Source organism: Dermacentor silvarum, unplaced genomic scaffold (assembly GCF_013339745.2).
Source record: "Dermacentor silvarum isolate Dsil-2018 unplaced genomic scaffold, BIME_Dsil_1.4 Seq215, whole genome shotgun sequence".
Lineage (NCBI taxonomy): Eukaryota > Metazoa > Arthropoda > Arachnida > Ixodida > Ixodidae > Dermacentor > Dermacentor silvarum.
In genome coordinates this window covers 37,390-52,327 of record NW_023605872.1, presented here as the reverse complement: position 1 = coordinate 52,327, position 14,938 = coordinate 37,390, and the positions used below count along the sequence as shown (strand labels likewise).

Sequence of the window (14,938 nt, the reverse complement as noted above, 5' to 3'; positions counted from 1 at the left end):
GTCATGTGCATGATTCAGCAAAAATGACAGACTCAGCAAGCATGATTAACACTGAAAAACCACTGGAATGCGCTCGGACGTGGGCCCTAAGTGAAGGAAACACTAAAGCATGATGGTAGAAGTTATAGTCATTAGCACGACTCAGCAAAAATGACAATGACTCAGCGAAAAATGATTAACAGTAAATAAAAAGTCCCAGTTTCGCCCGAAAGGCGACGCTTCAATTGCGATAGCAAATTAGTAGAGCTATACGGAGTAAGCATAGTAGTTTTATCAGCTGTATAAACGTGGACACATTCGCTTAGTAACTGAATTAACAAGCATGGTGTCAGCGTGCACAAGCAAACATGAATAGATCACACTCGATGACCGCAGACAACTGCTGTTAAAACGCTAGTGCGAGCAAGCGCGGCAGCAGCGAGCGAAGGTTCATGAGGTCTATCGTTTCAACGGAAACAGCGACAAAAGCACAGTGTATACAAAGGTAGGAGCCGTGTGCAGATCGCTTTCAAGATACGGTGTGCGCGACGGCTCGCAGCCGCGCGTAGTACAAGTGCGCGATTGCTTGGCAGAGTAGATGCAGTTGCTGTTGATAAAAGCCACACACCTTACCTCTCGCGCTGCCTTCCCGCTTTCCTCCTTTCGCGTGCGAGATTGAATTGCGAGTTCCCCTTACGCCCGGTCGCAAGATACGCAGTCGGTGCCGCAGCACAACGTCGCCCCCCTCCCATCCCCCCACGGCCTGTCGCGCATTTAACGTCGCGTTTGCTCTCCGTGAAAGCGCGCGAGGGATGCACGCTTTCACTCATGCATACGGCGCAGCGACGATTTTATCGCCCTTGAACTTTATACGGAACCTGTCGACGACGGCGACGCCAATGGCAGAAATCCGCTTGGAGTGTATACTAGTGCAGGCTTTGATTGGGAGTCACATTGTGTACTCGGCACTTTATTTAAATTTCAGCAACGCGGAAGTGGAGGTACTCGATCTGCTGATACGCAAGGCGTATAAGCAAGCGCTCAGTCTCCCACCCGGAATGGCTATTTTTCACCTCGAGGAGACAGGGGTGAACAACAACGCACGGGAAAACATAGAGGCCCACCTGGTAAGCCAGAAGAAACGACTACTACGCACGATAGTGGGATGCTGAATCTTGGAACGTCTTGGATATTCCGTATGGAAGACTAGCGCACTAACAAAAATCCCTACACGAATACAAGAAACTATACACATCTCACTGATTCCCAGGAACATGGACCCAAACTTCCACATCAGACGGCGACAAGCCCGAGCGCAGGCGCTCGCGAGAAAGAATAACAACCACCCCAATGTCTTGTACGTAGATGCGGCCAGCGCCGCAAGAAGCACCGCATTCATCTCCAGCGTAGTCGACAATCACGGAACCGAAATAAATGCGTCGTTGGTTTCCAGAGTGAGCGCTGTGGAGGCAGAGGAACTAGCGATAGTGTTAGCCATCATGACGAGACCACACTGGGATTGCATCATAGTTCTGACGGACTCTCAGACGGCATGCAGAAATTTTTCAAGGACCAAAATTTTCAGGGCTGCAGATAGCATTCTGAATGGAGCAAAGCAGCTTCCACTATACATGCAAATCGTGTGGACTCCGGGGCATGAAGGCCCAACCACACGGAGCACGGGATACGCGTCTCTGAGTGCGTACGCGTGCGAAGAAGGGAAGTGCGAGCAGCTACACAATGCGAGTATAAGTGAGTGCTTCAATGCGCATAGCAAAGTGCTCCTAGAATCACGTTCGAGTGAAACGTTCGTTGTTTGGTTTGAGGAAAGTTTATTCTTACGTTGCGCGAAAGACGAAAGAGGCAATCACGATCAAGAAATCTGATACTGATTGAGCTCGAAAGTGCCCCGCGTATGATTCCCGTATAAAATTTTGAGAACTTGCCTGTTACGACAGCATGGGCATCACATTTCTCGCCACCTCGGCCCAAACACCTCGTCATGTGCTTATTCTTGTGGTGCTTGTGCTTCGCCGGCCAAAGCGCAGGCCGAGCCTGACCGCAGGCAACCAGCTGTTCATTTTTGCTAGCTTCCATCGTCCTTGTGCGACACTGAACCAGCGGTGACTCCCGGCGCCTCGGCCATCTCAACATGATTACAAAAGCACAACCCAAACCCGTGCAGGAAGTTTATAAGCCGGCCACGTGACGACGGCTCACGGGCAGCCACTTCCATCACGTACGCTCAAAATGACGCTTAAAATCAAGCCCTGCCTGACGCGCGCACTGGCTGCGCGTCTTTCCTTTCTAGACGCGTAGGACGACCGCGCACGGCATCGCAGACGTGTGACGCGTAGCCAGGCGCGTGCAATAAGCCGCGTGTGGTTCGGCCTTGAGTCCTTACGCGGCAATCAGCAGGCACATGCTTACACCCGAACGCATGCACACCGGGATCCGCAAGATGACCGCGCCGAGCAGTTCCATGCAGAGCCCATACCATTAAGCTACACGTGCATCCTAAAACACTATTGCCTTTCACGAAGAACACTACCTCACAATGCTCTGACGCGAGAGGGAGCTGTAATATGGCGAAAACTCCATACAAACACATCCACATTTGAGTCTTTACCACACCATACACCCTGCACTGTATTCCTATAAATGCTTTACCACATGGTATGGGCTTGCGCAAACAAACCACAGCTCACACCCATAACGCATCCCACCACACGGCAATGGGAGGCAGCGCTGTCCAGCTCCAACTCGACGGACCAGCTTAATGACCTGGTCAACCAAGCGAGAAGGGCAGCTAAGGCCGCTGGGCTCAGGGGACCACCCACTGCAGAGCGGAGGAGCTACCTACGCTCGCGTGCTCTTTTGCATTAAGTTTATTCTCTTTCTCTCTCCATATAATTGCTATCGTAATAAAACCCTGAAATGGGTTCAGACGTGGGTACTAAGTGAAGGAAACACTAAGGATGGTGGTAGAAGTCAGTCATAAGCATGACTGAGCAAAAATGACAATGACTCAGCGAAAAAAGATTAACACTCAAAAATCTCTGAAATTGGTTCGGACATAATCGATAGGTCATGACATGCATGTCATGTAGGTGATGAAACAGCCACCTACGCCTCGGTGCTCCCATGGTCATTACGTTAAATTGGTAGGTTCCGTGCACACTGCTTCGCATAACATCGATTGCCACAGGGCGTGGGATCTGCCAGCTTTTTTTTTAACAAAGCAAATAGTGGGAATTCCACAGAGCTAACACAGATTATGGTGTGACGACGCGTGCTCTGCAACATTTCTGCGCTGCCAACGCAACATCTGACAACGGCTGTGTATTGCCATAGATAGACTTTAACTTGTTTAATTTCCATGGTTTTTATAACATATCACTAAGAAGGAGTAGGTGACCTACTTGCTGTAGAATGTGTGCTACAGTTAGCAGTCTTCAAATTTTTTTCTGCAAAAGTTCCTTAAATGTAACACTAAATGGTATTGCCTTGTCTGTTAGGCCTTGCCATTTTTACAGGTTAACCACAAAAATCAGGTAATGATGCCCTGAAGGAAGCATGTGAGGCTAGGCAGTATATTTTGCAAGTTGTGGGCATAAGTTACAGTAGACAGTTTTAGTTTAGCGTGGTTACCGGAATAGCGGGCGTACCGGAATAGCGGGATCGAAGTGCGCATGCGCAGAACGCTAACCGACCCATACCGTTTACCGTGCGCACGCTATTTCTCAGAGTTAACGTTACCGTGTTAGCGTGGTGTACGTAGTGTACGTAAAACATGGCGGCGGTCCCGGTCGCCCGCTTCGAACTGAATTTGGCGTTGTTTTTGTAGAATTCACTTCGTTCGTAGCAAATGACTGCGTAAACGGCTTTTGCTTAGTCTCGTGCCGCTTCGCCGAGAGAGTGTTATGGCTAATCTTGAGGAATTTTTGAGATCGCTTCTCGTTTCGAACGCGCCTAAGCCTAACGAGAGAATTTTTTTCTGAGATGCGAGCGCCATCTGTCGCTAAAGTCAGGAGATAGGTGCAAAGACGGCATATGGCTTCTGAGATGGGAGGATTTCGGAGGCTATGGTAGACAGCTTGTACTGCTTGTCTGTTTCATTGCAGATCGACGGACATGTGAAGTAAAAATACAACGCGCTCCTGACTTCCATTGCGCTACCTATCGCACTTTCCGGACGCACACACATATAGAATTAGGTGCCCTGTGTATGCGAAATTCAAAGCGTTGGAATAGCGTCCCGCACGTAAACTACGCTATCACGCTATACTAAAACTCTCTTTCTGCAAAGTTCGTTTGCGGAACGGTAACGCTATTTCCCGTAACCCCGCTATTACGCTAACGCTAAACTAAAACTGTCTAGTGACATGTATCAGTGTGTTCAATCTCCCTTACCCTTATTGCACAGATAGCTTTGCCTGTAAACATTGCTCAAGAAAATGAACACAAGGCAGATTTATTTGACTAGTGTCTTTGGGCTTTTCATTTCATTGTACCTGATTCTGACTTCTCCATCAGAAAGACAACATGCCAAAAACGGACGGTCTCGAAAATCGTTCCAGAAGATCAAATTTAATCATTTACGGTCTTCCCAAGGAAGCTAAAGAAAACGAAGGCTCACTTGAACACAAAGTGCACGAAACCATTCTTAAGTGTCCTCAAAGTTGAAGATGTAACAATGGAAAGGATTCACAGATTGGGCAGGCCGGCAGCTAAAAAAACCAGACCAGTTATTTTGAAGCTCTTAGACTACCGCGACAAATTAAAAATCCTAAGCAACTGTTATAAGCTAAAGGGAAGCAATTTTTCAATCTGCAAAGATTTTTCATGGGGCATAAGAAACATCAGAAAAAAACTTTGGAACTACGTGAAAACTAGAAAAGAATCTGGGGACAAGGTGTCACTGGTTTATGACAAACTCTGTATCAATGATGATCTCTACCGATGGGATGACGGAAACAAATGATGTGGCCCTAATCCGACCACATTCAACTACTTCGAGCCAAAAAAAAAAACAGGAAACAGGAAAGCAGGCAACACACCCTCAGCACAACGTGCTCCGTCCGAAATAACTTTCTGCAATATTAATGCGCATAGCATAGTAAGGAAAACTGACTTCCTTGAAGCGTTACTTCTTGGTATCGAACCAGATTTTGTTGCTTTAACAGAGACATGGCTAACAATTGATATCAAGGATGCTGAAATCACCCCACCAAACTACATTATCATGCGGAAGGACTGACCAACACGTGGTGGTAGCGTCGCCTTATTGATTAAAAAAGAAATTCCTTATATCGTGTTTCCTGGTGTCACAGGAGTGGAAGGCATTTCTTGTAAGCTATCGTTTTCTGTGTGCAATATTGTCGTTGGCTTTATTTATCACAGTCCATCATGTGATGTTGATGTGATGGAAAGACTGTGCTTGTATGCGCAAAATAATAATGTTTTGGGGGCCAGACTAATACTTCTAGGGGATTTTAATCTGCCTGATGTGAACTGGTAAACATTTTAGCACCGCTCACCAAGTGCTGATATGCTTTTTGATTTCATGCTTTCATTGAACCTCAGCCAAATCGTAACAGAGCCCACATGTGTTCAAGAAACTACTTCCAACATGCTTGATTTAGTTTTTCTGAGCCACCATTTTCCGTTAGACCAAACGAAACTCGAATTCGTGGATGGCATATCTGATCATAAGTTTACCTTATGTGTTGTACCTGTTCAGAATACATTTTCTTCCTAACCTCACATCACTTACCTGGACTTCAGTAGAACAGACAACACCAGTATTACCGACTACCTGTCTTACAAATTTACCACCTTTGAAGAACTTTCCATAGGTCCCACCACAAACATTGAAATGTTGGGGCATAGTTTCAAAGTTTTAGTGTTTCATTGTGTTTCCAAATATGTACCTCCTAAAGAAAAGTGAGGAAGCACAACCCCTGGATCTCAGGTGACATCATTCATGCCAAGCAAAGTCAAGCGTCTAAGAAAATCGGCGAAGGTTGCACCTAAGCCTTCATCTCGAAGTAATCTTACCCTAGCTATCCAAGACCTGAAATCTAAAATAAAGACAGCGAAGCTTAACTTTTACTCAAACACACTTCAAAGATTCTTAAAAAATGCACCAAGCAAATTCTGGAACTACCTTAAACCTAAGGCATCAAGTGATTCCTTAGTGTCGCCCGAAACCAAGAGATAGCGCTAATTCATTTTTCGCTATTTTCGTTCTATCTTCACAACTGACGATGGGAAACTACCTCAAATCGATATCATAGTTAATAGTAGACTAAGCCCTCTTACCGTCGCAGAGGCAGGAGTACTGAACCTTCTTACTGTCACAGAGGCAGGAGTGCTGAACCTTCTCCTAAACCTGGACACGAAAAAAGGGTCAGGCCTGCGAATGCATGCAAAATTGCCGCGCGACTGGCCGCTCGAGGCACTTTGCGTGTATTCGCGGGCATCTTTCACGCTCGGAAAAACACTTTTATGTTGCATGCATTGAGCAACAGAAAGCTGTATCGGGAGTTTTTCATAGTGCTCTACAATTTTCTCATTGACACTTTTCATCTAATTTTTCATCTAAAGGTTCTTGTAGGTCAAGAACCTTTCGTCGTGACAGCACAGGCTCCGCTGTTCCAGGTACAGCCTTGTTTGGCAACAGCTCGACAATCAACAGAAAAGGTGCTGTGTGACGTCAACGACCAGCCTTTCAAAGAGCGTCAGTGCCCCGTGGAACCAGCGCCATCATCGCAACCCTTTCTGCGCACGCTCCAAGAGGGGCCACAGTTTGCGTCACTGGCAGCGCCCCAATCAACGGATAAAATACATCCCGGAATCAGCACTCCTTTCAGTGGGCTTGGCAGCATGCCAGCAATGGGTTATGCTCATTGGAATCCTGTTCTTTTCGTGCAGCTTACCGTTCTGGCATCTTCGTTGCCGCTGAGTTGTCAAGAACCTTTCGTCGTGACAGCACAGGCTCCGCTGTTCCAGGTACAGCCTTGTTTGGCAACAGCTCGACAATCAACAGAAAAGGTGCTGTGTGACGTCAACGACCAGCCTTTCAAAGAGCGTCAGTGCCCCGTGGAACCAGCGCCATCATCGCAACCCTTTCTGCGCACGCTCCAAGAGGGGCCACGGTTTGCGTCACTGGCAGCGCCCCAATCAACGGATAAAATACATCCCGGAATCAGCACTCCTTTCAGTGGGCTTGGCAGCACGCCAGCAATGGGTTATGCTCATTGGAATCCTGTTCTTTTCGTGCAGGTAAAAAATCACTTCTCTTTATTCTCGCGACGTACGCGCTATGCTAGTCTTGTAGTGCTGCCGAGCCCACGGCAATGTTATGCTATAGTTATTGACTGCGGTAGTGTTCTTTCTTTGCTACTACTTTTGGCAGGAGACGTTGAGGAAAATCCCGGTCCTACCGGCACTCTTGCTACTGCTTCCGCATCTGACGAGCACTGTGACCTGGCATTGGCTCTCAGCGAACTCAAGTCCGGACAATCAACGCTTCTAAATGAAATGAGGGCACTAAAGACTAAACTAAGTAAAAACGACCAAATCCTAGACACTATCCAGCAACGAATTAGTAAAATAGAACAGGATTGTGGTTCTTTTGTCGCTATAAAGACTCGGGTCAAAGGCCTTGAGACACTTGCTGAGAGCCAGGCTAACCAAATCGCTGCTTTAACCTCCCGTGTAGACGAGGCGGAAGACAGGGCGCGTAGGCAAAATTTGATATTTTACGGGCTTGCCGATGCGGACGGAGAGACCTGGGCACAGTCAGAAAAAAAAGTGATAGGTCACTGCGCATCTCATCTCCAGCTAACCGTCGAAACACGAGATATTGAGCGCGCTCACCGCCTTGGCACTTTTTGTTCCGAAAGAAAACGTCCTGTGATAGTGAAATTTTCACACTTCAAAGAAAGGGAGCGTGTTCTAGTGGCGGGACGTAGAATCAAAGTACCTGGTATAAGCATTGCGAAAGACTACTCACCAAGCACTCGCTTTTCTCGAAGACGCTTGGTCGACTTCGGGAAAAGCCAAAATGTTGCATTCAAATTACGCTATAACAAATTAATTATTGGGAACGATACATACATATTTGACAGTACCAGTCAAAAAGTTGTCAAACTCGGATCGTAGCAATCGCAATCTGCCCTCGAACTTAACCAACGAACTGCTCTGTCGTTTCTTTTCACTAACATCAGAAGTGTCTTAAACAAAGGTGATGCTCTAGGCAGTCTTATCGACTCGTCTTCGTCCAACCTTGTAATACTTACTGAAACCTGGCTAAATTCATCTATTAATGATCAAGAGCTTCATTTTATTCTCCCTGGGTTTGATTTATTTCGACATGACCGTGAGAACAAACGAGGTGGCGGTGTTCTTATAGGCGCTCACCGCTCCCTGCAGTGCGGCCGTATAACTGTTCCCTCCCCTTTAGAAATCATTTTCGTCATCTGCAAGGCCATGAGCCCACCCATTATAATCGGGGTTTGTTACCGTCCCCCAGACAGTGACCGCTCATTTACATCATTGTTTCATGATGCATTACACAAAGTATCTTCTCTGTATCCCAAAGCTGCTATCTCTATCTTTGGGGATTTTAACTTTCCATCCATTACCTGGTCCGACCTAGCTTACACTTTATCAAAACAGAATGAAGAAAGTGACTTTGTAAACACGTGCCTTACATTTGGCCTATCGCAACTAATCAGCTCGGCAACCAGATGCACAGCGCAATCTTCTAACATTCTGGACCTTTTGCTAACTTCACAACCAGACAATTTCTCCCCGCTTAGTTACCTCGATAACATCAGCGATCACGCAGTGATTCACGGCATGTACACATACAAATCGATTCGCCTAAACGCCAGGACAAAAACAATAACACTATATGATAAAGGAGACTATGACGGTATGAACAACGAACTAGGCAATTTTTGCGACTCATTTTTCCCGGATTTCCACGCACGCTCCGTAGACTTAAATTGGTCCCTGTTTAAAAATTAAATGCAACGACTAATGAAAAAATATATTCCAGTAAGAAATATCCGTGAACAACCTATGTCGCCATGGTTTAATGCAGATTTAAAACGACTGAAGAACAAAAAAAAGCGCCAATTCAGATCGGCTAAGTTGACAAATACTCCGTACGCGTGGGACAAATATCGATCTACGGCTAAGCTATTCGATTCTGTTTTAGCAAGCAGTAAGCGCACCTTTTTTTGGCTTCACACTACCTTCCTTAATACGCAGCAGCCCGAAGCAATTTTGGAGGACCATCAATCCTCGTGATTCTTCGACATCTATATCTCTGTTAGATCAAGTCGGTATCGCCATTGCAAAACATGAAGTTGCCGAGACTCTTAAAACCACATTTTGTTCTGTCTTCACCCATGAGCCCTCCCATAGCCTTCCAGCATACCCCTTCTTTGATTATCCATGCATGCCCAGTATCAATTTCGAACCCCGTGGTATCTCTAAAATCATCGACTCATTAAAACTAACCTCATCTGCAGGCACTGACGGTATCAACAGCAAAGTATTAAAAAATACTAAACATATCGTCAGCGTCATTCTAGCGCAAATTTTCCAACAGTCTCTCGAATCAGGTTCTGTTCCTTTAGATTGGAAAATTGGCAAAGTTATACCTATTCCAAAAAATGGCTCAACAAAAACTTACCGTCCCATTACCCTCACCAGTGTGTGTTCAAAAATAATGGAGCACGTTATTCACTCCCACGTTGTCAAATTTTTAACTTCTGTCGATTTCTTTACTCCTAACCAACACGGATTCCGCCAGGGCCTTTCTTGCGAAACTCAATTAGCTTTCTTTATTAATGATATCAGTTCTAGTCTAGATAATAACATCCCTGTAGATGCCATATTTCTCGATTATGAAAAAGCCTTCGATAAAGTACCTCATCATCGACTCTTGCTAAAACTATCGCATCTCAACTTAAGCCCCTTAGTACTTGAATGGATAAGAGAGTTCCTCACCAACCGCCAACAGTTTGTTTCCGCCAACGAAGTCAACTCCACCTTCTCTCCTGTCGCCTCCGGTGTCCCACAGGGAACAGTACTCGGCCCGCTACTTTTCTTAATTTACATCAATGATCTACCCGCGTGCATCTCTTCAAACATTCGCCTATTTGCAGATGATTGTGTCATTTACCGTTCCATCACAAATCCCACCGATAAACTAATGCTTCAGCGCGACCTAACACACGTTGACAATTGGTGTCAAACATGGCTCATGGTGCTTAATGTTAAGAAAACTTCCGTAATCTCTTTTCATAGACGACAACAATATCAAACTTATACGTACATGCTTAATGGCGAGGTCATTTCTTCAGTAGATTCCCTCAAATATTTAGGACTTCACATCACCCGTGATCTCACGTGGTCATCACACGTCATGCACATCACAAACAAAGCCAACCGCACCCTTGCCTATCTACGTCGCAATATCGCACTTTGCCCACCCTCCGTTAAGTTATTAGCCTATCAAACTCTTGTGAGACCAAAGTTAGAATATGCATGCGCAATCTGGGACCCCCATAAACAAAACCTTAGCAAGACCCTCGAGTCGGTACAAAATCGTGCAGCCAGATTCATCTTTTCGGACTACTCATACCATACAAGTGTCACTCAGCTAAAATCAAAAGCTAATCTTCCCAAACTAGATAGGCGTCGCAAAACCTTCAGACTCTGCCTTTATCATAAACTCTACCATACCCTCCCTCCCGAAAACACCCTTATCAAACCAGCACACCGTCTTTCAAGCCGTATCAGCCACCATAAAGCCGTTTATCCACCACATGCTCGGACAACTGCTCATCTTCATTCCTTCTTTTCTGAAACAGCCGTCGACTGGAACAACCTTCCAGTAAGCGCCATTGTTCATGCTGATCCTGTGCGTTTTAGGTCTGTCATTGAATCACTTGCCTGATTGTGTCAACTGCTTGTATTACCTGTAGCACTATCTTTACCATGTTTATGTCGATGTCCTACTGTATTTATCGAGATGTCTGCCTGTCTTTGCTTGCCGTGTAACATACCAAATTGTGTTCTTGCTAATTTGAATGCTCACCCACCCCTCATGTAAAACCCCTTCAACAGGGGTATTTGAGGTATTGTAAATAAATAAATAAATAATAATTGAGAAGTTGATTAATTAATTATGACTAATTATCTAATTAGGCAGAATGCAAAAAATAATCTGAGTATCTCTAAGCCACTGCAAACAGCATTACCTTGGTTCTGTTGAGCTAGGTGGCATTTGCATATTTTTAAAGTTTGGCTAAAGTTACGTGGGACACCCTGTATACAATAAACAAAATAACAGACTCGTCCACCGAACTACTTAACAAAACCGGAATCCTAACAGTACAAAACTGAGCAGCCCCTAGACCGTTTTAAGCTGATGTACCAGCTTTTACACAACGAGCAAATTCTGGAACTACCTTAAACCTAAGGCATCGAGTGATTCCTCTAGATACCTCTAGATACATCTTTATAACTGAAACACGGCCAATGTGACATAAACACACACAGACACTCAATGAGTATTCTTTTCGTACCGACTGCTTTTAGAATTCATTCTTTCCTTTACTGATAAGAGAGTGGAATAATCTGAGTGAATCCATTAGTAGAAGCTCCTCATTAGATACATTTGCTAGTTCAGTGGAAGAACATCTGCTCGCCTTACAGCTTCGATTTATTTACTCTACTTTGTTAATGATCTTCATACGCTAGCACTTTAATCTGTAAGTGCTTTTTTTACCAGCACTTATGTTTTCTATGATGCATGATATGCATGACTGAGTCTTGTTTATCATGTTCATCACGTATTTTATATCAGAAGTGTTTACTAGTTTTTTTTTCCTGAATTGCTTTGTTTATTTTCTCTGATTTTTTTTAGGTTATCGTAAATTGTACCCATACCTTGAATCTGTGATGGTGTGCTTAATTGTGTTGTTTAGTTAAGCAAAAGCTTTTGCAATAACACTTTTGTGATTATATAATGCATTTATATTTGCATTTCTTTTTGTTCGCAAATATTGCCATTTGTACTTGCCCTTCCTGTTGTAATCCCATGAGGGATTGACAGTATGGGAAATAAATAAATAAATAAATAAATATCTTGCGTATATAAGAACAAAGTAGTCAATTAGTCCATCAATGATTATGCCTGTTAAGAATGCAGGTACACATACTTATGGCGAATTTCATTGGGAGTACAGGAGCACTCAAAAGCATGCTGGAAGTGCTCTTTCCAGAGGCGACGTGTTTCAGTGGCCGAACAGGAGTGAAAGAGCCATCATCCAGTGGTAGAACAAGAGCAGTTTCGCTGTACCGTGAGCAGCCGGTAGCAGTTCGGACTGCTCTCGCCTGAAAAGCGGAGTACGAAGGAAGTCACGTGACTTAAACTGTCATGTCCTCCTCATTTCTTTTTATTTTGCTTCAGCGAGCGTGCGCAGCAGCAATGGCGGCAGCCAAGCGTAGTTAATGTTTTGGCACCGCTGATTTTGACGTCGGTGATACGAGTGGTGATTTAGCGACAGATCCTGGCATTTCTAGTCTGCCTAGATTCTCGTCGGCTGCGCGGGGGACAGCGGCAGCAAAGCGTCTTCGCCTTGCTGAAGTGCTTGAGGCGCTCGACGGCGACAGCAGCTAAAGCTGCTGGAGCTCAAATTCAGATTCAAGTTGCAGTTTCAGATGATCTCCGCAGGCAGAAACGTTGTGGAATGCGTCGGCGCTGCGCAAAAGTATGTCGTACGTGGCCGTAAATGGTGACAGCGTTACACCCGACAGATCACAAGACGGTCATGCGTGTTTTGCCGCTCTCCAGAGAATGGTGGGACGTCGATTGCTTTAGTCACATGGCACATTTCTCCTCACACGTCGCCCTCCCACCTGCTCTTCGAATGCACGCCGTATTCCAGTGGCGGGTCGAGTGTCCCTGCTCTCACTGCGCTGCCACCCGACTCTGCACTGCGCAGCGCCCTGCTTCTCTTCTCCCTATGGAATTCGCCATTACACAAGCTGTTCATTGCATGGATAACATCATGGCTACATGTATTTCCTTTGCAGTGTGGAATAGCCTAGCATGAGTGCCAAGATTCGGATAGATGATTGTGTGGCACTGAGGTCTGTGTGTATTTTAACAAGTTATAATAGTGGTAGAGGCTGATTATATATGCCAGGCTTAGTAGGTGATGCGGAATAAACCTGCGATTATAAATTAGTTGTAACAGTTTTTTTTTGCATGGGTGTTTTTAGTTGTATTTGTCACCTGCCTATCTCATATTCATTCCAGATACCTCGTTGGCATGCCTCGAGACCATCTGGCTTCAAGCGTGCGAAATGTCCAACATCGGCATTGTGGTGTCTCCGGCAAATTCAAGTGTTCCTCTCAGTTCCTGGATTACAAAAAAAAGCAAACTTGTCACCACCAGCCCTGAAGCAGTTGTCTCTGTTTCTCCACGAGTCTTATTTTGACCGCATACACATTTACACGGACGGTTCAACCAATTCCAACAGCTCTACCGGAGCAGTAGTTCTTCCATAGGACACCGTCTCTGCAGTTTAAATATTTGCACAATACCACAGGGGTGGGACTCCTGCACCAATTGCGCCATTTTGATACAAATGCAGATTCCTGCGCCAAACACAGAAAATTGACCGAAATTGCACCACGCTGCGCCAGAACCGGCTTCGGCATGTGTGCTCCATAAGTGGCCATGAATAGCGAGTGAATTCGTTTTCTGAAAAATAGTGCAGCTGTTCACATTCTGCACACCTCACGACGGCGCTTCCCGGACAGTTTCTCGTGATTTCTGTGCTTTTAACACTGGACTTTTTGGCGCTTCCGGCAAGTGGAAGCGCGTGCACAGCCACTCTCGGCTGTTGTCACTGCTGTCGGAAGTGCCAGGGCGGCTGTATTGGGAGTTTACTAGAGTATGGTTGAGTGGGCCAAGTGGTGCGGCACTCCCTAGCTGAGGCGCAAAATAACGAAAAACAGGCTTAGGGCACTGCGAGCGAACTAGATATCAGGGAGGCGCATGCTGCCGCGGTTTCAGTGGGCGGCTGTCTCTGGCCCCAGGGCCAGTATACCGTAAAAAATTCCAATCTGTTTTTATGCCCACATCGGTGAGGCCTGAGACATTTTGACATATCGCGGAAGGCTAATTGCAGATTTGGAATAAAAAGTCGCAGTTTCGCCCGAAAGGCGAAACAACGATTATAAGACACCTATACAAAGTAAGCATAAGTTTTATCGGCTGTATGAACTTGTAAACATTCGCTTACTAACGAAATTACCAAGGATGGTGTCACGCGAACACAAGCAAACATGAACACGTTTCACTCGATGACCGTGGAAACTGGCTGTCTAAACGCTGGAGTGAAGAAGCGCGGCAGCAGCAACAGCGAGCGAATTGACATTTGTGCTGCTTCTCGCTTCAACTCAAGCTAAGCGGTGAAAACACAGCGTGCGCAAAGCTATGAGCACTCGCACTCTGTCCCCATCGCAGATCGCTTCCAAGATGGGGCCTGCGCTGCTGCGCCATACGGAGCAGCCACCGGAGAACGCCGCCCTATCCCCACGGAGCCTTGCGCGTGACCAAAGACGGCGTGCGAGACTAAGCTGGCCATCGTCGGCTCAGTCTCGCACGCTTTCACTCGAACATACAGTATACTGCACACGGTGACGATGCTATCGCCCCTGGGCTTTACACAGAACATCATGGTGACAACGATGGCAGAAATGCGCCAGGAGTGTCTATATAATTGATATCGCAATAAAGACAGATTGGAATAATTTTACGTTATACCAACCCAGGGCTGACTGCGGCTCTCTGGGTCTGCGGGGACACATGGTAACCCAGAAATTATGTTAGCGCGTCGATTGGAACGCCTAATTTGA

At 45.8% G+C, this 14,938-nt stretch overlaps 1 pseudogene; it reads left to right on the top strand.

Moving 5' to 3' along the window:
• The window catches only part of LOC119434747 (uncharacterized), a 30,523-nt pseudogene extending 16,735 nt beyond the window's left edge, over nt 1-13,788 (top strand).
• Nucleotides 13,789-14,938: the final 1,150 nt, after the last annotated feature.